Here is a 23,542-nt window from a genome sequence, read left to right on the forward strand (position 1 = left end):
GCATCAAACACGATATGTATCGCCAATCTTCAAAAATTGCAATATTATATTTAAATCGGTTCAGAGTTGGGTATAGCTTCCACATACATTTTTGTCCGATTTCATGTATTTGATGCACCAAACACGCTATGTATCTCTAATTTCAATAAAATTTGGAATTCGGATGGAATTTGGGCTAAAATTCTAAGAGTAAAAAAGTACACTACTAGACTACGATTATTGGGAAGATGTGTATAGGTTCATATGTGTTGCTACCTCGAATTCCACTAATAGCAAAAAAATGCGGTTCAACTTTAAAAGATTGGCATTTCATACGACAATTGTCCACGGAATAAATTTGGCACGTTTTTATTTTACATTTTTTTACATTATAATTATACTAGCTGACCCGTTCCGCGTTGCCGGCCGTGCTTTTAGTCTTTAATGCATATTTTATAAGCATAATAAATTACATATCTGACTTATGTAAGTGGCACAATTTTTATTATAAGTAATGACTCCATAGTAATTTCTAAAATTAAATAAATATTCATGCAAAAATTATAATAGATGTTCAACTACCGTCGGTTCTAGATATTTTGAATAGTCTGATCTTATTTTTCAGCTATAGGCTTTAATTTGAGTGTTAAAAACCTATATGATATAGAACATCTATAATAGATCCATATAAAAACTCAGCTGAATTTTTGCTATTTCTTTCCATTCAAATGAGTTGCAATTTGGAATGCGTGGTATTTAGTTTCGTGCACCTTTTAATTGAGGGCAGAATTATTTCAGAATAGTCAAAGGTAATTACTCTTTTACGCCCATTACCGTAAGAATAGAATTAATTTTTTTGTCATTTAAATTGTGCTTTGGAGAGCCCATAAATTACACATTTATCATAGTATAATGCAATGACGATTAAACAAATGTTGTCCAGTGTGTAATGAGTCCCAGTTTGACTTTTCGGAGTTTATTTCATATAGACGCACATCCCAAATCTACTATCCCAACCAGTGTTCTCTTGGGAGTTACAAATTCAATAGAATACACAATTTTCTTTTCTGACCACATATTGGTTGGCGTACACTAATGTGGGGACTATACTTAAATAAATGCCTACGTGGACAATTATCTATAATTTGGTTCTCTACTCCAGAATATCTTAAATACTTTTATTTAGCCAAATTAATTGATGAATGTGGTCAAGACTGAGATGGACCCTACTTCGAAAATTGAAAATTGTATGCGAATAGTTTTTCTACCACCCTTAGAAAGCAGAATGCCAAATAAGGGCCAAAAAAAAATAAATAACGTGGCCAAGACCCCGAAAATAGCTTAAACCATATGATGGTTATATTACCAAAATTTATCGAAATTAGTATGAAAAATATACTACTTTGCACCACTTATATTCGGCATTTCACTGATTGCAGTCACAATTTTGTTTGTTTAAATGTGATCGCATTTTCCAGCTGAAGCACGATGTAGGTCCTGGAGTTGAAAGCAAGATGCCAATTTTAGGCATGAAAGATCGCCATTTAATATCGTATTGTGTACCATCCGAAATTGTGTGAATTCTTAAAATCCGTCAAACCGTTCTTGAGTTATAAGCGTAGTAACTGATATAATTTTCTTTTATATGGCGAAAATAATTCTTTGTTTTGTTCACAAAAAAATGATTGAATTCAATATGAGAAAAAAGAAAAGCAAATTGAAGAAAGAAAAAATCTTCAACTTGTTCGCTGATTTTTTACAGCATTTTTTTCCAATTTTTTCCCGATTTCAGAATTTTTGCGTGATTTTTTAGCTTTTAAGATTTTAAAAAAGTAATTTAAATATTCTTTTTTTGTGTTCATAGATTATTATCTTCTATAAAATCTATAAATAACAGTTTTATGCTCCCCAAATAGACTACAAGCCATATTAGAATTAAAAAAAAAAACACTACAAATATACATTCGAAAATAGTAAGTCAAAATGGAAAAAATCATGCAATATAAAACATTACTATTGTACATTTCAAAAGTCAAAATGAAAAAAATTTCATGTTTCACATTTTCCGCTTTTTTTTTTTTTTTTGATTTTTTTCCTTTTCTGCCAAGAGACAATTCCGAATTTGTTTGGATCGCTTAAATCAGATAAGCGGTTCTTAAGTTATAAGCGTAGTAACTAACACAACTTTCTTTTGGATGTAAAGATATATTTAGACGTGGTTAGTTTCTCAGCCGCCAATTAAATTCGCAGGGTTGGATGGGAAGTCAACAATATCTCGTGTAATAATTTTCAAACCGATATCTTCATTATTTTGGCAAATATAAGGATTTTAGATAAATCGAAATAGCGGGCGTAAAAGTAGGCGTGGTCAATATTTTTTTCTTTAAAAACCTAACTCGGGGTATGACGAACGTTTGTACAACAAATCAAATCGGTCCAGCCGTTCACAACTGATTCCATTACCAACAAACAACAATTGATTTTTATATATATAGAAGAAGAAGATAATTTATTCTTTATAAATTTTTATATAAAATTTTGAATGCATATATAAGCTAAGGGAGTAGCGAAGCGCTCGGGGTTCAGCTAGTCTTTTTATAAACGACCAATTCAAGGTATTTTATATATATTGAAACATATAGGAGGATTTATATGTAATAATACGCCTTTGCTTGAAAACGTTACTTTTTGAGTCTCTTATTCATTTTTAAAGGTAAATAAATAATCCATTGCCAAGAATAAACAATGAAAATCTATTATTTATTTAGTTTTTACAATTCTTAATTGTCTCTGTAATTAACCAGATCAATTAGTGTAAACGGATTCTGCAGCAGAATAGAAATCCATTTCGAAAAAAAAACAACAAATTGCAAAAATCAATAAAACCAAATGAAAGCATTGAAAAAGGATTTTAGTTAATGACTGAATTTCAAAACAAAATTTTACACTTCCGTTGCAATGGTTGGTGGCACAACAGATGCAACAAGACTCGTGCTAATCATAACCTCAAATAATACGAATTAGTCAGGTGCCATTGAAATTCAATAGACAAACAGAGGATGCAATGCCAATATCAACATAGTTAAAGACCATTAATGGGTACAGTGTTTCGCGGCATAAAAATGACTCTTATGTAAACTAGAAAAATAGTTTTCTAATATCCTGATCCTATGTGGACCAAAAACATATTGAAACATGAGATACCTGATATGTGCATTATGCCTGGAAATACGGGTTTTTAATGTGAATTTGCGATATTTCCGCGGTGCTATACCTATATACCTTACCGATGCTTTAATTTTGTAGACTTTTAAAAATCGTAACCTACTGATGTTCTGACGACGAATGGCAAATAGTAGGAGTTCCTATGGAACAATGAACAAAACTTCCTATCGGAACCGTGGGCCAAATTTCCCCGAAAATATCGAGTGGAATCTTCTGTGAGAAGATCAAGCCGTAGCTCCTGCGGTGACACTTATCCGAAATTCTCATGTAACAGGAAACCAAATGTCGATATTCCTGTGTTAACGTTTTACTCAATATAATGAGAATCTGCCTAAATGTTTATACGCTCAGCAGTATCGCTACAAATACGGTCAAAATATTGTTATATAATAACTATGTTAAACCATAGGACTCTTTAGACGAAATTCATTTTAGGTCCAAACTTGGTACATTGTCGTACCCGATAAAGTTGCAATTTTTCATATCGTTATATTTAAATACGAGCAATATTGGCCCAATTGTACCTCCCCCCACATTTGAAATATTAATAGCTCTCGGAATTGTGAAATCATTGTCCGATTTTCATCAAACTTTGCAGATAATATGTTCTTTTTGGCGTAAGTGTGAAAATGGAATCTCATTTGGTAGCTTCTGCGTACATAAATGGTTGTTAACAGCCTTTTATATAAACTTTTTTCGGGAAAAATAATAGAAGAATGTTTACTTATATTGCAAAAAGTCTTCATCTTGAAGTTTACCGAGGAGGATATAAGTAGGTACAGCTGACAATGAGAACCAGTAAGGAAAGCTCAAAAGTCGGGCGGGGCCGACTATATGATACCCTACACCACTATACATATTTAGTAGAGCTCTCGTAAAATGGTTTATACAGGGCATTTCAGAGCTCTATGAGATATTTGGTACAAAATCAAAATCTATCTAATTCTATCGTGCATTTTACGAACTATAGCTATCTCTGAACCGGGTTTCTCCAAATTTGTAGTATTAGCTTCTAGACTGAATTCGGTCTTATGTACGAAAATTCAGGTGATTTGGGCTGATATTGACCATTTAGTGCACATTTAACCCGAAATCGGATGAAGATATATATGAGAGCTATAACCAAATCTGAACCGATTTCGATAAAATTTAAAACAGCTATTCCTGTGCTCCATCTAATACCTGGTACCAAATATCACGATTGTGGAGTGAATATTACGAATGTAAGGGACTAAAACACTAAATCGGATGAAACATATATATGGTTGCTATATCTATATCTGAACCGATTTTCACTAAATTTGATTGCAACTTTTGATTTGGGAGCTATATCCAAATCTGAACCGATTTCGATAAAATTTAAAACAGCTATTTCTGTGCTCCATCTAATACCTGGTACCAAATATCACGGTTGTGGAGTGCATAGTAGGAATGTGAGGGACTTAAAGATCAAATCGGATGAAAGATATATATGGGAGCTATAGCTATATCTGAACCGATTTTCTCCAAATTTGATATACTTGCTTCTAGGCCGAACTCGGTTGGGTGTGCCAAAATTCAGGTAATTTGAACTGATAGTGGACATTTGGTGCACATTTAACCCGAAATCGGATGAAGATATATATGGGAGCTATATCTAAATGTGATCCGATTCTCACCAATTTCAATAGGGTTCGTCCTTGGGTCAAAAAAATATTGTTTGGAAAATTTCATCTCAATCGGATAATAAATGCGACCTGCATTTTGTTCACAAGAATACATGGACAGACGGACTGACATGCATAAATCGACTCAGAAAGTGATTCTATGAAGGTTCTCAAAAGTAACACTAGGTCTATCTCGTTTCCTTCTCCATGTTACAAACAAATGCACAAAGACATAATACCCTTACCACTATGTGGTGTAGGGTATAAAAACAGAAACAATGAGAAAAACGCATGCACGAAGAGTATGTCCTTGAGATTTATATTTTAGCAAACTAATAGCAAATGCTGTACGCTTTGCAATTCTATAATATTAAACGGAATTTTTGTTACTATTAGCAGGATTTTATAAAGCAATATATATGAACCTACATACTTCATACTGTGTAGTTTTTATACCTTACACCACAAGGTGGCCCTACACCACAAGGTGTCTCTGTGCATTTGTTTGTACAGGTAAAAGGAAAGGAGATAGACCCATGGTTCCCTTTGATGATTTGCATAGAATCACATCCTTAGTCGAAATATGCATTTCCGTGCGGCCGTCCGTCTGTCCGTATGTCCATGTATTTTTGTAAACAAAGTACTGACCGCATTTATTGCCCGATGCACATGAAATTTTGCACAAATAATTTATTTGACCCAAGGACGAAGCCTATTGAAATTGGAGATAATCGGTCAAAATTCAGATATAACTCCCATATACATATCTTCGTCCGATTTCCCTTTTATTGAGCACCAAACGTGTAATATCAGCCCAAATAATATGGAATTTTGCACATATGACCCGATTATTATTATTGTCCTCCGCAGCCGTAATATGCACTCTGTAACAACGATATTTGAGGAAATGTATCAAATACAACTCAGAAATTCCTTTGCTAAATTTTATCTAGATCTGTTAAGATTTGGATATAGCTCCCATATTTGAATTCGTCCGAATTGCTTTTTATTGTACACCAAACCTCTAATGTTATCCCAATAGAATGAAATTTGGCATCTTCGACGAAATTGAGTCTAGCAACAAGTATATCAAATTTGATGAAAATCAGTTCAGATATAGCTATAGCTCCCACATATATTGTTCATCCGATTTGTTGAATTTGTCCTGCACTGCCGCAATATGCACTCCGAAGTAACGATATTCGGGAAAATTTTATCGAGATAGGTTGAAATTTGAATATATATATTTATCCGATTTCAAGTTAATTGTGCACCAAATGGGTAATGCAAGCCTGAGTTCAAAAGGCACAAATGTAAAGGCACAATAGTAGAAATCGATTCAGATGAGGATATTCCTTAAATTATAACTATGATAGTTGGTATGATTTAATTCTCACAAATTCTCCATAAAAACTTTTTTTGTTATGTGAAGATCTACTAAATATGTAAAGTGGTGTAGGGTATCACACTGTCGGCTCCGCCCGACTTTAAGACTTTCTTTACTGGTTTTAATGTTAGCCTTGTACCATAGCAAAGGTGTGGTTGTCTATGTTCCCTAATTAAATAATATCCGATTCTGAAACGTTTTCAATATAAATTGACAAATACACATTCCAAATGTCATTGATATTTGATATACACAGCGTGTATGATGCATCAAATACACGAAATCGCCCGAAAATATATATTGGAGCTATATCCAAATCTGAACCGATTTTAATGTAATTTCACTAATTAATTCTTGTTCCCAAATCGATCAATGGATCGGAGATACCTCCGGCTCTGATGCTATGTCTCCAGGTCCATGTGGAATTTCAAAAATATATATAGACTATGTTACTTTCAGGCAATGTTGTAGTATACTTGGAAATTTTTAAGAAGATCTGTTCAGCGGTTTTGAGTCCATAAATTACAAACAATCAACCAAACGTACGAACATTTTCCTCTTTTAGTGATATAAGAAGAAGAAGAAGATGTATCAAAAACATTCCCAAAAGTATATGCTCTAAAATGTTCTACTGTCTGCCTTTACATTTATTCGGTTACCAAACACTGTGCAATATAATTAGCAATAAATTGACAGCCTAACTTGCATTTCCACATTCGTAAAGATGCACTTTAGAAAATTCTATTGATTAGCCGAGTCGATGTGATTGCTGCTGCTGCTGCTGTCGCTGCAGATGATGATGGTACTGGTGGCAGAGCAACTCTGCCAGCATCTGTTGTGCAGTTGCTGGTCACAAAGCAAGAAATGTTGGTGATACTTTTTTTCTATTTCTATTTTTATTGGATGGCTGGCTGGCGATGAGAGATGATTTAGATATGAAATTGACTTAATGTCGGTGTAGTTGTTGTTGTCGTTTTAGCTCTTAATAACGTTTTATTGTTTTTTGTTTTGTCTTTTTTGTTATCCCCAAAGCCAGCTAGGTAATGCTACTGCCGCGTCAATGGCTCAATGGCAAGTGGTAGTCAAAGAGCCGCAGTGAGTGTAAAGTGTCGAGTGTTTGTTTTCAGTTTGGCTAAATTCCCCTCCCTCCCTCTCTCCTCACCTTACCCTTCCTCCTCTCGCTTTATGAACATCAACAGGGCAGTTAACAATATCTTTTGTTTTATGAGTTAAAGTGAGGTGTTGTTGTCGTTGTGCTGATGCGGCCTCTGCTGCTACTTGTGCTGTTGATGCCGCCGGTACGATTGCTGTTGTTGTTGCCATTGCGTTTGTTTTTGTTTTATGAAATTTCATTCGTTTTTCGTTTTAAAGAAATACAAAATTATTTTGCCGCAAGATCTCATTTATTTGCTGCCGCTCAAGGTGTTCACATCTCGCCAATCGACTTAACATAGCAATCCTCCTCATCGGTATCACCCAGCCCAGCTCAGAACGCCACAGTCATTGTTGTGGGGGAGTAACGCCAGTCATTTGTCGTGTAATGAGCATAAATATTGAATCGAACAAAGCAAATATAAAGCAAAACGAAAACAAAATCTCCAAGAATTCGAGCTAAAATCTTTTTAACGTCGTTTTTTGGTAACAAAAAATTAATAAAAGGAGTGCAAAAAGAACACTTGGAGCAAAAAAAAAAAACATATCATTTTGTCTGCAGTAGTGTTAAGAAAATAATTTTCTTAAAAAGTGCGTGTTTTATGTGAAAATTACAAAACATTCTGCGGAATACTTTGGAAAATCAAGCAAAGGATTTTATATTTTTTTAGACTGAACAAAATAAAGTAAGTATTTGCTTATTTTTTATATAATAAGGTGGAAAAAGCAAAAGTTATAAACAAATTCTAACGGATTTCCGAATATTCTAATATTTTAATAAAAGAGTCGAAAAAATATATGGTAATCGTTATATTGAACTGGACATGTTAGACAAATTAGTTGAAATTATTTCATTATTGTCCGATTTTTTAAATTTAAAAATATAATATGTCGGAAGGACTGGTGCAAACAGAAATTCACATGAAAATGCGAAACTTGATATAAAGCAAAATTTTAAAAATTAGTAATAAAAAGTGAAAAAGCTGTTAGTTCGGCCGGACCGAACTTTGAATACCCTCCTAAACTTGGAAGAAATTTGCAAATTTTCAAATAGAAACAAGAACGTTAAACAGTACTGCTAAAATAATAACAAGTAAAAAACATTTAGTTCGGCCGGGCCGAATTTTTAATACCATCCATCTTTGGGTAAAGATTTATATAAAAGTATCTGAATTCAAACGTGTTCTACAAATAAACCAGTAAGACCGTTTGGATAATGCTGTTTAACTTTTAAAAAAATCGTAAAGTGGATGAAGCCGTTATATGGGGGCCACACCAAAACGGGAAGCTCTATAGACAATTTTATACTTCAAGGATTGTCATCTACCAAATCTTCTTAAATATCAAATTGCAAACAATTTGGTGGGTAAATGTGACTAGGATTACCAACATACCGAATACCGGTGGGTATCGTTATATGTGCGCTATAGGAAAACGTGGAGCAAAATATTCAGTGTTCTGCCACCGGAGCTAAAACCCATTATGACCTGGAAATACCAATTTTTAGACAAATCCGTAAAACAATGTGGCAAAAATCATCAAAATACCGAATATCGGGAGGTACCATTATATGAGGGCTATACAAAAACGTGACCTGTACATATAATGTTCTGCCACCGGAGCTAGAACCCATTACAAACTGCAAATACCAAGTCGGAGAAAAAATATGGCGAAAATCATCAAACCACCGAATATCAAAACATGAACCGATTTCAGTACCGATCATATGAGACAAAATACAAAACGTACTGCCAATTTTTGAATGTCTATGTCAAATAATGAGGGCTGCATCGTAATTTCAACAGACGGACATCATTAAATCGACTTAAAATTCCAAATTTCAAACAATACCGGTGAAAAGGGTGACACAAAGCATCCAAATTCCGAATATCAGGAGGTACAGTTATATGGGGACAATATAAAACTTAAACCCATATTGACAGTTCTATGCAAGGATGTTTCTTATATAATATGCTGCCAATTTCCAATAAATTCGGGTTAAAATTGTGAGTTAAAACTCATAAAAAGAAACCTGTCGCTACAGTTATATGGGGGCTATACCAACACGTGGACCTATACAGCACATTATTAATACCAAAAGTCCTGCGGACCTAACGCGCATCTGAGTAAAATGTTATCAACCTAATTCTTTCCGCTTGGAAGCTAGAGTGATTTCCACAGACGGACATCGCTAAATCGACGTAGAGTTTTATGCTGATCAAAAATGTATACATACTTTGTGGACTTTAAAATGTATATTTCGAGGTGTTACTTACGGATTGACAAACTAAAAGTAGGTATTGTACTAAAGGAATATAACATAGCATTTCCGCAACCCAGACTGGCTATTGTACAGTGAAATTCTAAGAAAATTTGCAGCGATTTGGGAAAAAGTACTAAATTATCAGAAATAAACAAGATATTTTACTAACAAAAATTGATGCAATTTTTCATCGAACGTACAATTGAAGTTGATGTAGAATAATTATTACTTTGACACTTTCCTGAAAAAATGGATTGGATTTCTCGGTTTGGATATGTGTAAAATTAGGAGTAAAAAAGCAAATACATAATTTTTTTACTTTTAGTAAATACATTCTACATACGTAGAATGTGTAACTATTGTGTGGTTTGTTCTCAGATTTATTGTTAAATTTTGTCTAGACTATTTCTTCCTTTTACAACTTCCGCCTAAATAGAAATTTTATTTTACGCTCAGTCGTCAAGTCGGGAAAAAAGTGATCTAAAGGTTAAGGAATATTTTCAGATTTATGGGATTGTATATCAGATTTGATATACAGTAAAAACTGATATTTCTTTTCTTTAGCGAATTATAGTAAAATTTGACCGATTTGATTTTTCTGTAAAATTTGTTTTAATATAATGAATTCCTGGCGTTTTGGTAAGATTAAGACTATTGACGACTTCTATAACCTATGGTAGAATTTTATGACGAATAATTTTTTAGAATACTTGATTTTTTTTTGCAAATTGTTTAAACTGTTGTGGAGGAGTTACCAAACAGAGTTAAGCAATATGTTCCATTTTCACACTAGCTCCAAAATTGGGGAAGGTACAAGAATGAGTAGGCCAATATAGTCTATTTTAGATTCTGACCTATGTTTTACTAAATATAGTCTATTTTAGATTCTGACCTATGTTTTACTAAATATTACGATGTGCCAAGCATTCGCCTATCTCAATATGAGTTTTTTTTTTTTTTTGAATATTTTTGTAATTTCTTGGAAAGGAATCTGAAAGGATGGAGTGATATATTTAAACTTGCCCTAAAGGAGACCAAAAATATATGTCTTGCAGTAACTCCAAAATAGACAGAAAAACCGGAATCTAAAAATTGTTGAAGAAATTCGACTTCGAATTTAAGAAAGTTTTTATTATTCAAGAATTTTACCTTTTGTGGTACATGAAACGCTGCACCAATCTTATTTAGTTATTTTTATTTAAATCTCTTTAACTTTTTTAGGGGAGGTACAAAAAGGAGAGGATCAATATTGCCGATTCTAAAACCGACTTATCCAAATACTAAAAACAATCAGTAAAAGGTTTGCGTTAAAAAATAAAATAAAAGTGAACCGACCAAATCAGCTAATTTTTAGATATTTTCCAAATAGTTCTCTTGAAATTTCTTATTTTTATACCCTACACAACAAGGTGGTCAGGGTATTATGTCTTTGTGCATTTGTTTGTAACAGGCAAAAAGAAACGAGATAGACTCATAGTTTCTTTTAATGATCTACATATAATCACATTCTGAGTCGATTTATGTATCTATGTCTGTCAATGTATTTTTCTAATCAGGCCGCATTTATTGCCTGATCCAAATGAAATTTTGCACAAGTCATTTGTTTGACCCAAAGACAGCTCCCGTAACAACGATATTTGGGTAAAAACAGCACAGAAATACCTTTCCCAAATCTTATCGATATTGGTTCAGATTTGGATATAACTCCCATATATATCATCCTCCGGTTTGCCTTTTATTCTGCATTAAACGTGCAATATTAGCCCCAATGGGATTGAATTTGGCTTACGACCACATTGAGCATAGAAACAAGTATGTCGAATTTGGTGAAAATCGAAATTTGGTGGAAATCGGTTCAGATATAGCACAGAAATACCTTTCCCAAATCTTATCGAGATTGGTTCAGATTTGGATATAGCTCCCATATATATCTTCGTCCGATTTGCCTTTTAGTGTGCACCAAACGTGTATATTAGCTCAAATGGGATGGAATTTGGCTTACGACCACATTGAGCCTAGAAACAAGTATGTCGAATTTGGTGAAAATCGGTTCAGATATAGCTATAGCTCCCACATATGTTGTTCATCCGATTTGTTATATTTTTAATTTGTAATATGAAGCTCAAAAAAATATGCAAAGGGGTGTAGGGTATCATAAAGTGGACGCCGTCGGACTTTTAGACTAATTGTACTGGTTTTATGTTGGACCCCCGGAAATGGTGGCATTGCCGAAAAATATATCACAAAACTGGATATTAGAGCTCATTCTGTCGAAAATTTTGGCAGAAACATACAGAAGACCGAGTGGCAGGTGGTGGAGATATTTGAGAGCTATACCTAATCAGATATCGAAATTATGTATACGTCTGATAGCAAAATAATTTACACCATCTTATGGTTGTGGTCATGAGTGAAAAGTTAGTTTGAGCTGTATTTCTATCATGAGGTGAATAAAACATAACGTCCTGCAGCGTGATTTCTGAACGTTACGAATTCAAAATTACAGATCATTTGATTAGAAAACTTTGCAAAGACTGATACAAATAATTGATATAAGCCATATACATATATAATCTATATAAAAAAGGATAGTGACTGGTTGATCGTTAAACAGCGCCCAGACGAAACGGCTGAAGCTAGAATGTTTTTGGAAATTCGTGCTGAAAGGATACGAAAAGTATGAAAATATACTAAAAATTCAATACATAGTTTTGGACAAACGGTATGAGCTAGAATTAAATGTTGAACGAGAGTCGAAATTTAAGGTGCCGAAAAGTTCTAAAATAGAACTAATCCTTTAAAATTGTACCATTTGGTATTATGTAAAAACGGATAGGGGTAAAAACTTGGCATTTGGTATAGAATCAAGGTTGGAAAGCAAGTTTGTAACTAAGTATGGGGACGGTACTAAATGGTACCAAATTTTGTGAACGGATGAAAATTATTTTTTTTTTTTTTTTTGATTCCCTGTTGGTAGTTTACTTGTGATAATGAAGTGGTTTCCACAATGTATACTACAATTGTGCGAAAAGAAATGAATGACACTATAATTGGTATTGGTATTGGATGAAGGGATAGAGATAAAATTCTAAAAAAACATGATATTTAGATTTGGCGGTGGTTTGGAAATGTGCCCCATATTTGTACGAAAAGTTTTGGTATCTATTGTTGAGATATGGATGAGGTTTTGTTCGAAAAGTACTAATTGGTACACAACTGGGTATTGGGTAGAGGAATAGAGCTGGAATACCGAAATTTAATATTGAGGTCTCTGTTGGTATCTGGAATTGATATATGGAGATGGTTATGGAAACGTGTGTTAAAATTAAATGAAATATACTAAATAGTACTCCATTTGGTATTGAGTAAAGGAATAAAGAGAAATCCTGTAATTTGGTATGGGTGTCACTCTTGGTTTCTATGATTAAGAGAAGGACCTGACTTTGGATATCCGTACTGTAATTGTACTAATTTTGGTAATAGGGGAAATTAAAGAGCTAAAAGCCTTAAATTTGATATTGAGTTTACACATGGAGACGTTGAAATACTTTTCTACAGAGAAATTGATGTGGGCCCATAGTGCTACGGTTTTATTAATATCCTTCTCGATAAACTTAAAAATGAAAGATTCCAAAGACTTTTTGGTATAAAAAATAAACATTTTCCTATCATTATTTCCGAAGAAAAGGCTCTTTAAAGCTATAAAAAAGGCCGATACCAGAAAATTTTGAATATTTTTTTAAGTTTGTTCGGAAATCCCTACCAATTTGGTAAACGAAATCTTTAAACTACAGAAAACTTATAGTTATAAGGAAACTTTATTTGATATTGAGAGTGTGACACAGGTGTTAGAGAACAGAACACAAAAGACTACAGCAATAAGTCACAAAACAAGAAAAACATCAACAACCTTTAACCATGCAAGTCTGCCGTTTGATAGATTAACTGCAGCTAAAAGCTGATACTTTTAGTATATTATCATTTTTTTTTTTTTTTTTTTTTTTTTTTTTTGAAACGAAAATGATATAAGGCTGCAACTTATGTAGTTTTTACAATACAATTTAATTTGAGAATTATAATTTTCTTAAAAATAAGCATTAAACAATAAAACTCGGGACCAACAATACGGACCGGGTCAGCTAGTATACTACATATATATCTAGTTTCTATAACTTGGTATATTCAATGTATAAGTTATCTCTGTTTACATTTTTCACCATTAATTTTAAATTTTCCAAGTAAAGAGAAAGATTATTCGAAATCAAATTTCATTATGAGTTTATGAACAAAAATAATCTGTAGCCAATATAAATGGCATCTTCAACAGCTCCTGTCTTTATTATATAGCTTTGGACCATATTTTCGAATTTTTAATCAGATTTTTGTTTTCGTTGGATTCCTTCCCATGTAAACTTCCAAAACGCGGATACACGATTATTTTTGGATTCTAGCCGATGTCGGAGTCGTTTGCAGTCCTATACCAAAAATATATAAGTCATATTCTCCAAGAATGATTATTTATTTGTTACGATATTTACAAAAAAACAGTGTGTTGTTTTAGTCGTGGAACTATTATATTTGAAAGTCAACGATGACAAAACTGTAGAATTTTGATTTGGAAAATTTAAATCTCAGAAATTATTTAACCTGAATTCCACATATCTTGTAAAGGCATTGTTGACATTTTTTCAGATAAAAACTATCATTGTTTTTACTTCTTTTTTGTGGAGTTTTATTTGAAAGTCAGTTGTAGGATATAGATATACACCGTTTGACTTAGAAGGAATGCCGCCATAATTCGTTGTAATATAATAACAATTATCTTTCAATAAAAAATATATATTTTTGTTCGTTCAAGTTCGTGTCTTAAGTCTTTTGTTTCATCTTCATTTCCATTAACAACCTCACGTTACCACAAGCTTCCAAAATGCTTTTAGGGTGGAATTTTGCACTTGAACCTGAATTTTTATGGTATTTTTACGACTATTTTCATTTCATATTTCAGTTCAGAACAGTTTCAACATAATTATGAGTCAGTTAATCTGTCAGCTAGGCCCTTAGAACTTTTGCTCCTCACACACGCACACACACATGAAGCAGTATTAAGTTACGTTGCGTGAACGTTAATGACTTTTTAAAATGAGTTAAAAATGCGTGAACCCAACTCACAGCAATTCCATAAAATTAAATATTTATTTAGAATAAAATTAAAACAAAAACTAAATATCTTTCTATACAATCTTTATGAGAATTTCATTTGAAAGGCCATAAAACAATAGGGAGATGATAATTTTAATTTAATATAAGATCAACTTGATGGGTGATTCATTTTTCAATACAAAACGAAAAGAAGGCGAAGAGTTTTATTTGAAAACAATTAGGGTAAATATTTTGCTAAAAAAAAGCAATGTCTACCTGCCTAGCTTCTCGATTGGAGATAATTAATTATTACATCATGACGGCAAAAATACCTATGTACACTTTTATTTCTTTTGCAAATAGTTCACATGCCTAATTAATTTCGTACGGAAATAATGAGAGGAAATGTTAAATTGTAATTTATCGGTAGTCAGACGGGAAAAAGAGCAAGTAGATGAAGAGAACAAAAATCAGCGATGTCATGCTGTGAAACGTAAGCGAATAATTTCTTATTTCGGTAGCATAATTAATTTCTTGCTGTGGTTGTTGCTATCGCAGTAATTCATTTAAAGTGTTATTAAATCAAAACATTAATTACATCACAATGGGAAGATAACAAATCTTCTCATAACGAGATGCGAAACCAGAAGAATATGAGCCAAAGAATACGAAATATGCTACAAATCATTGAACAATTATGTTTTGCGATCATGTCATTAGAAACAAGTGCAAAGGAAAAAATGTTTTAAAAAATTAGGCAGCTGACTCCAAGATATATTTCATGTGAAAAATCTACAAAAAAATTGAAAACGAATTCAACTGTCTCCTAAAAGACTCTAGTTTATCCAGCAATTACGTGACAAATTACAACTTATTTTCGCAAAACGCTATTACAATTTGGGATTTAGGTCTATGTCATTTGAAGTTTTGAAAAATTGTCCCATAAAAAATGGTGTTCAGTTCCAACTTTTATACCATATGCCAGGTTCAAGTTTGACTTATGGCTAAAAATTTTTGAGAAGTGTTAATCTACCCTAAATATCAAATAGCAGCTGTTTTGGTTGGAAATTGGGGCCATTATATTATTGCTCTGTTCCAGAGCCTGCAAGAATCCAATTTTTTTGATATCAAATGTACCAAATTCCGTAACTCATTTTTAATTGGGACCGGACACAAATTTAGGTTTATGGTGCATAAAAAACATAAAGTCGGCCGAAAATTTGTATGGGAGCCATATTCAAATCATTACCGATTTCAATATAATTTGGCAAATTTATTTTGCAGTCAAATTTTGTTACACTTTCCAAATTTGATTGAAATTGGAGATTCATAGCGTGTTTGATACATCAATCAAATAAATTCCGCTGAAACAATATAGGGTGAGATAAAAAAGTTGCAATAAATTCAGACGCCATAATTTATATATTTTTTATTTAAATTTTATTGAATGAAAGCAAAAAATGTCGGAAATAGCATCAAATTTTAGAGTAAATTTAGATTTGTTGAAATTGGTCACCTTTGGCACGAATTATGTCCTTCAAACGACCAATGAAACCAAAACACGCTGCCCGAATGTTGCTCTGCGGAATTTCGGCCCACTCCCGGCGAAGCGCTTGCTTGAGGTGATCGACACTTTGGTGTTTTTTAGTGCCAACCTTGCTTTCCAAAATACTCCAGACCACAATAGTCCAACGGATTGGTATTCGGAGATTTGGTGGCCATTGTGCTCTGGAAATGAAGCGAGGGACCTCATTTTGTAACCATTATTGGGTGGCGCGTGCTGAGTGCGATGATGCTGAGTCATATTGGAATGTCTAAGGTCAAAATTTTTGCGTGGCCAAGGCTTGAATGCAATGACTTTATCCCGAGCTCACGAGACATTTTTCGGCCACTGCGACAGGGGTTTCGACCAAGTCGCTTCTTTACTTTTCGAACCATTTCTGCTGTTGTTGTAGTTTTCTTTCGTTCACTTCCTTGACGTTGGGCTACCCTATCAGTATCACGGTAACGAACGATGGTACGAGACACAAAAGAGTTATTCACATTTAAATGCTGGAGTGCTCTAACGATAGCCACTTGTGGTTTTCCAGCCAAATAGAAAGAAATCCCACTATCACGCTTGAATTCCATCACAAATAACTTTTTTTCTGGAAAATCCTCTTCATAATACTTTTGTACGCTTGTAAACAATATAATGAGCTGTCACTGGAATAATTTTAACAGCTGTCGGACGAGTGGCTTAGAAACGACAGCAATCTGAAATTTGTTGCAGTTTTTTCATCTCACCCTGTATATGGAAGCTATATTCAAAACTTACCGATTTCAATATAATTTGACAAATTACATTTCATCGCAATCAGCCGAAAATATATATGAGAGCTATAATCAAATCTGAACCGATTTCAATATAATTTAGTAAATAGATTTTTTTTACCAAATTCTGTTACTCTTTCCGAATTCATTGGAATCAGAAATACATATCGTGTTTGGCGCATCAAATATATGAAATCGGCCGAAAATATATGTGGGAGCTATATCTACATCTGAACCGATTTCAATATAATTTAGCAAATTTATTATTTCACCAAATTTCGTTACACATTTTAAATTTGCAGACTGTATCAATAACCGATCAATAGATATGTATACAAAATCTAAATTTTTTGGAGGTATCTCCGATTCTGATGCTATATCTCCAGTTCCATGTGGAATTTTAATGCTCCAAAATATTCAACTGTAAAGAGATTAATGCACAAACTGGCCGAGACTGGGTCTGTTGGTGATCTGAAGACAACAACGGGTCTTTGACCAGTTCGACCGACTGAAAATATCGCAGCTGTACGTACCGGTGTCGCTTAAACTCCATCCACCGAAATTAGTGTCTCCAAATCCAAATCAAGCCGATAAAAGCATCTCCTGGAACAAGGCCCATTGCCATCATGATGGATTCGTCCATAGGGAGAATTGTCATATTTAGATTGAGAAAAATCCTCGAGTGATTTAGGAGAAGCAAATGCATCTTCAACGCGTAACTGTGTGGTGTGATTTTTTGGGCTGGAAGAATCATAGGACACTTTTTTATGAAAATGAGGCTGGCAACCACAAACAGTCAATGGTATTCGATATCGAGAAATGATTGCCTAGAATTGAACAAATAAATGTGAACGTCGTGTGATTTGAACAAGACAATGCACAAGTCATACAGCTAGAGAAAAAATTAAATTGCTGCAGTTTATAGTATTATTTCGTACTTTGGAAACCAGAACTGGCGCCTAGATCGTGCGATTTACCATCTTTAGATTTTTTTCTTTCGGGTTTTTCGAGGTCGATGATTTACACGAAAAAGCCTTGAAGAGAAAATTGGACGCTGCATTTATTCAAAACGGCCATTGGCAATTTCATAAAAAGATCGCGCGTGTTCCAGCAATGGTCGGAACGATATATCTACTCGATATCTTGTTCTATATATAACCTCATTCAGTCTACTTTACGATATTATAAAGTTTCGCGTTTTTTTATAAATATCTGTGTATTATTTAAAATTTCCGTTAGGACACCCTTTATAAATATCAGGTATATAAATACAGTTAAATTTCTCCCAACATTATATAATTTAAAAATCTATTAACCACTTTCATTTTCTCTATTTAGTGAAATAACTTTATATAATTTTTATAACACTTTTTTATGTCACACGTATTTACGTTTGAACATTATCATGCTAATGATTGGCTTATTCACACTATTTATTATTATTAGTTGTTATTATATGAATCCATAACAACGGCGGAGAGTAACAGAAGCAATTTACAGTGGCAGTCAATATTGGGAAACGTAACGCAAAAATTATAAATTATAAATGGTTTTCCTGAAGCCGTGTTAATAATATTCAAATATTCAAAGAAAAATTTCATATTTGGGATAAATGATCAAATGAGGTATGCCTTTGACAACACTGTGCAACACAAAAAATAATTACGGAAAAATCCAGCAGATATATGTGACGTCCATAAAATTTGCTGTCTCCTTTTTTGGAACTAAAAGAAAAGAAAAAAAGAGTTAATAATCATAAATTTCGAGAAAAAAAATATAATATTCAGTATAAAGATTTAGTAATAAGATAGGTTATAGTTCTTAGGATTTAAGTAATAATCAGTTTGTAAGGGAAAAATACCGCGTTTATTTTCAAAGGCTAGGAGGTGTTACAGTAAAATTATCTTGAGTCCTTGTGATTCGATCTGATAGTTTAGGCCGTGGAATTTTAGCGGCAATTAGGCCGGTTAAGAGAGCTCTTTTAGGTGGCTAGTAATTTCGTATAGACGCGTGAATATTGCGCGGGAAAAGCAAGGCAAAGGATAATATATTGGTTTCTACCGAGTAATTAAAGCCATAGATTTAAGAAAGCCCGGTATTATTCTTAATTTGTTTTTTTTTATACCATACAGTTTGTCACTGGAATGGACATTTTCGTATTTTGTCTACAAAAGTTGGCAAACTATTTTACACATTGAATATTTTTGGATGACCATCCAAAACTGCTTGGCTTTTGTAATGTCCGATAACCCCCATTCAAATGTGCGTGAGGATCGGGCGATAATTACGACCTGCAGACAATTTTGCAGCTTTTTTTGGTCCATTTCAACCCCTAAATATATGGCGATAATCTCCACAAAGAGTAGGCTTCTATTCTGACCCTCATCTTATCTCCATGCAAAAATTCGTAAGGATCGGGCCATAAATGCGATCTGTATATGATATCCTGATATCCTAACTACTTAGTTTTGTTAGCTGTAGAAATATTACCAAATGTTTAATTCAAAATGAAAAAATGCCAAAAATATGACAAAATTGAAAAAATATGAGAAAATTTTACAAAATCAATATTTTCATCTTTAGAGAGATATTTTTATGAAATTTTTTTAGACGTTTTTTCTTTCCTGCCAAGAGGCCATTCTGAATTAATGAGAACTGTCGAAATCAGTTCAGCCGTTCTCGACATATAAGAGATTTTTCAAGCATATCTTCTTTGATAAACATATATATCGCACATATTTTGCTATATATTCGATTTGTTGGATCTTAACATCAATGTAAAGATCAGAAGTAACCTTGTCATGGCTTTGTGGTTTCGCCGGGATTTAAAATATTCGAGGATTAATGAAAAATTTTAATTTTTTTTAAACACAAAAGATATGGTCTATTTTACCCGCTAAATATCCGATGACCACCCAAATTGGTAGGCTTCTTCCCCGCCCTAAACTCTAGCTACATGCGAAATTCCGCGTCGATTGGTCTATAATTGCGATCTGTATAGCTACTGCAAAATCCGACATTTTTTCAGTATTTGGTCCATTTCAACCCCTAAACATTTGGCGATCATCTCCAAAAGAAATAGGGATCTATTCTGACCCCAGTCCCACCTCCATTCTAAATTTCGTGAAGATCGGGCCATAATTGCCACCTGTAGAGTGATTACAAACGGACAGACGGACAGACGGACGGACGGACGGACATACATAGCTAGATCGACTCAGCTCGGCGAGATAGGAAGATCCATATATACTTTCCTATATGGGAAACCAATATTTCGAGGTGTTACATAATTTTTGGGCCAATCAAACTTATAATACCCCCAACACATAGTGTTGTAGGGTATAAATATATAAATTATGTCGTCTGACTTTGTTGAAACTTTATCTCACCCTGTATTGTTTCAGCGGAATTTAATTTATTGATGCATTGGATGAGCAATATATATATATATATATATATATATATATATATATATATATATATATATATATATATATATATATATATATATATATATATATATATATATATATATATATATATATAGATTCGATCAATATCGATATCGATTTCGATCAATTTGCACATGCTTGTTTCTAGGCTCAATTTGGTATTACATGCCATCTTTATTGGCCATCCTATTTGGGCTTATATTACACATTTGGTGCACAATAAAACCCAAATCCAACGAAATTATATATGGGAGCTATATCTAAATTTTGATCGATTATCTCCAATTGCAATTGGGATCGTCCTTGGTCCAAACAAATGATTTGTACAAAATTTCATCTCGTGGAAATTCTCCCACCAAAAGAGAGAATTTTCAACAATTGCTCTTACTTTTCCGAACCACAAATGCGACAATTTTGTCTTTTTCCGAGTTTTCTTGCATTTCAAGGACCCAATCAGCAAAGACATGACGTTGTTGGTGATCACCTTGCTTGTGTTTATACAAAATATGGTATAATGATCTATTTTAAATCCCTACAGAAGTAATGTTAATTAGGGATTTAAGCACTTTTCGCACAGTTAAAGTTCACATTTCTAAAAACACCTACATGTGTCAAACCCAGATACCAACGGAGACCTCAATAGGAAATGTCGGAATTTCAGCTATATCCCTTCACACATTATCTAATTTAATACCACCTAATACTTTTCTTTTTATTGTACAAATTTTTCAAAATCCATCCATAATTTCTCTCAGTGTGGCAATGAACTTGAGCTGTGAAGTGAAAACGATGAATGATTTAGCCGACCATGACCAAGATTTGACGTAACATTTTTGCAGCTGGGCAACAAACAATTGCAGCAACTAAGCGCTTAGACACACACACACATATAGTATATACAGCCACAAGTGTCATCAGTAAACTTTTCTTCAGGTTGCTCTATTCTAGAATTCAACTGGAAACGTCTTTTTTTTTTCGTATCAAAAAATAAAAATAAAACGAATTATGACAAGGAGACACGCCTTTTAAGGCAAACGAAAGCGTGACAATTGTGAAATGTCATTCAATCGAAACATGTCACCAGAGAAGATGCTGAAGAAGAAAATTATATTTGATCTCAAAGTACGATCAGTAGCTTTTAGTTTTTTTATTCTCTCTTTTTTGCTGGACTATAATTTTTCATAATCCCAAAACTGGAAATCTGATACACTTTGTATTTGTTTTATTTTTTCTGTTTTTGTTCTTCTTTTGATTGTAATTTAGTTTCCACTTGGCTCTTGGCCATAAATCCCTTAGAATAATATGAGACATTTATAATGTATGTGGAGAGTCCCATTTTTAGTCATCAGTTAATTGAAGTGGTTGTACGGCAGCCAATTGGTCCAGGCAGCGAGTCAACGAGCCAACTAACCAGTCAGTCATCCACTCCATATTTTTGTTATTTAATTATTATCTCGCCCGTGAGTGAGTACCCACTCCAGTGGAAGTCAAGTCATTTTTCTGGCCAGTTTATTTGTTAGAATACCAATTTGCAAGTCATGCTGCAAAAATAATGACCAGAAGGCTATTACGAGTACTTCGGATGACTATATTTGCAAACACTGCTTTTTCAAGGTTATCTCTTGCACAAATTATGAGAATATGCCAAGTGACGTTTGAGAAAACCATTAGTGGCATTATCTCGAAATTCGATCATGTCTTTGATAAATCTATCAAATGTAGATCAGTTGAAAGACAAATTAGAATATTTGTGGGAACCTCCAGGCATTTTGGCTTAGTTATCAAAAGATTTCAAGCAAGCACTTCAAAATTGTTAATTGAGAATAAATGTGTCAACAGGATGAGATAAACAAATGAGTTCAAAACAGCTATAAGTATTCTTAATTAAATGGAACACTTTTGTTATTAATAACATTATGCCATGAGGCGATATAATTACGACACGTGACTTTATTCTATATAATGATAGAAAGAAGAAGTTTAAGAGGACGTGCGAAAGGTTATTATTATACGTATGAGGGTATGATACCAAAGGAAGTGAGCTAAAAAATCACATCTGCGATATCTCATGTTATATAATTGATATATGCTAATTAAAAAACTGAAATGCCGGAAAACCAATGTTGAAAAAATATCGGGATATGGAAAATATGAAAAAATTGGGCATTGATTATGCACTTTAAGAGATTTTTATTTTTATAATTTTATTTTTTTTTTAATTTTTATTGAATGAATGCAAAAAATTCCCGAATGTTGCTCTGCAGTATGTTAGCCCATTCCCGGAAAGCGTTTGCTTGAGGTGATCGACACGTTGGTATTTTTTAGTGCCAACCTTGCTTTCCAAAAAACTCCAGACACAATAGTCCAACGCATTGGTAACGGAATTTATTCTGATGCCACGGTCGATTTACACGGGCGGAAAACGACCATCAGCTGTTATGGCAGTCCACACAATCACTATGGCACGCTTGAGTTCTTGTGGCCAACCGAAAGTGCACATTTTCAGCTGACCTCTTTGGCAAGTAAACACGATCATTTTGTTTGTTTACAAACTGCTGCACAACGAATGTTTTCACATAGGAGAAAACCAAATTCGGTAATTGACCACTTTTGGCCAAGCAAAGCAACTCTTTAGCTCTTTTGAGTCTATTTTCTTTCTGTTGCGGTGTAAGTTCTTGCACTTTTTATACCCTCCACCATACTATGGAGGGTATATTAACTTTGTCATTCCGTTTGTAACTCCTCGAAATACTCATGTCAGACCCAACAAAGTATATATATTCTTGATCAGCGTAAAATTCTAAGTCGATTTAGCCATGTCCGTCTGTCTGTCTGTTGTAATCACGCTATCTTTCGAATGAATTGAGATAGATGGCTAAAATTTTGCACACATGTTTATTTTTCCAGTAGGCAGGTTAAGTTCGTAAATGGGCCATGTAGGTCCACGGTATTTTGATGATTTTAGCGACGTTATTCACCGGAATTG

The 23,542-nt window shown here is 33.6% G+C and overlaps 1 protein-coding gene across 2 annotated transcripts in view; it reads left to right on the forward strand.

The window, feature by feature from the left end:
- LOC101892867 (uncharacterized) overlaps window positions 1-23,542 on the forward strand; it is a 201,581-nt gene that overhangs the window by 160,445 nt on the left and 17,594 nt on the right. The window contains exon 1 of one of the 2 annotated variants that reach the window (XM_011295959.3): window positions 7,603-8,075. The exons of the other annotated variant lie outside the window; for it this stretch is intronic. The gene's annotated coding sequence lies outside the window, so the exon portion shown is untranslated. Of the gene's footprint in view, window positions 1-7,602; window positions 8,076-23,542 lie in introns of those variants that run through there. 2 annotated transcript variants of the gene reach the window in all.

Source organism: Musca domestica, unplaced genomic scaffold (genome assembly GCF_030504385.1).
Source record: "Musca domestica strain aabys unplaced genomic scaffold, Musca_domestica.polishedcontigs.V.1.1 42, whole genome shotgun sequence".
NCBI lineage: Eukaryota > Metazoa > Arthropoda > Insecta > Diptera > Muscidae > Musca > Musca domestica.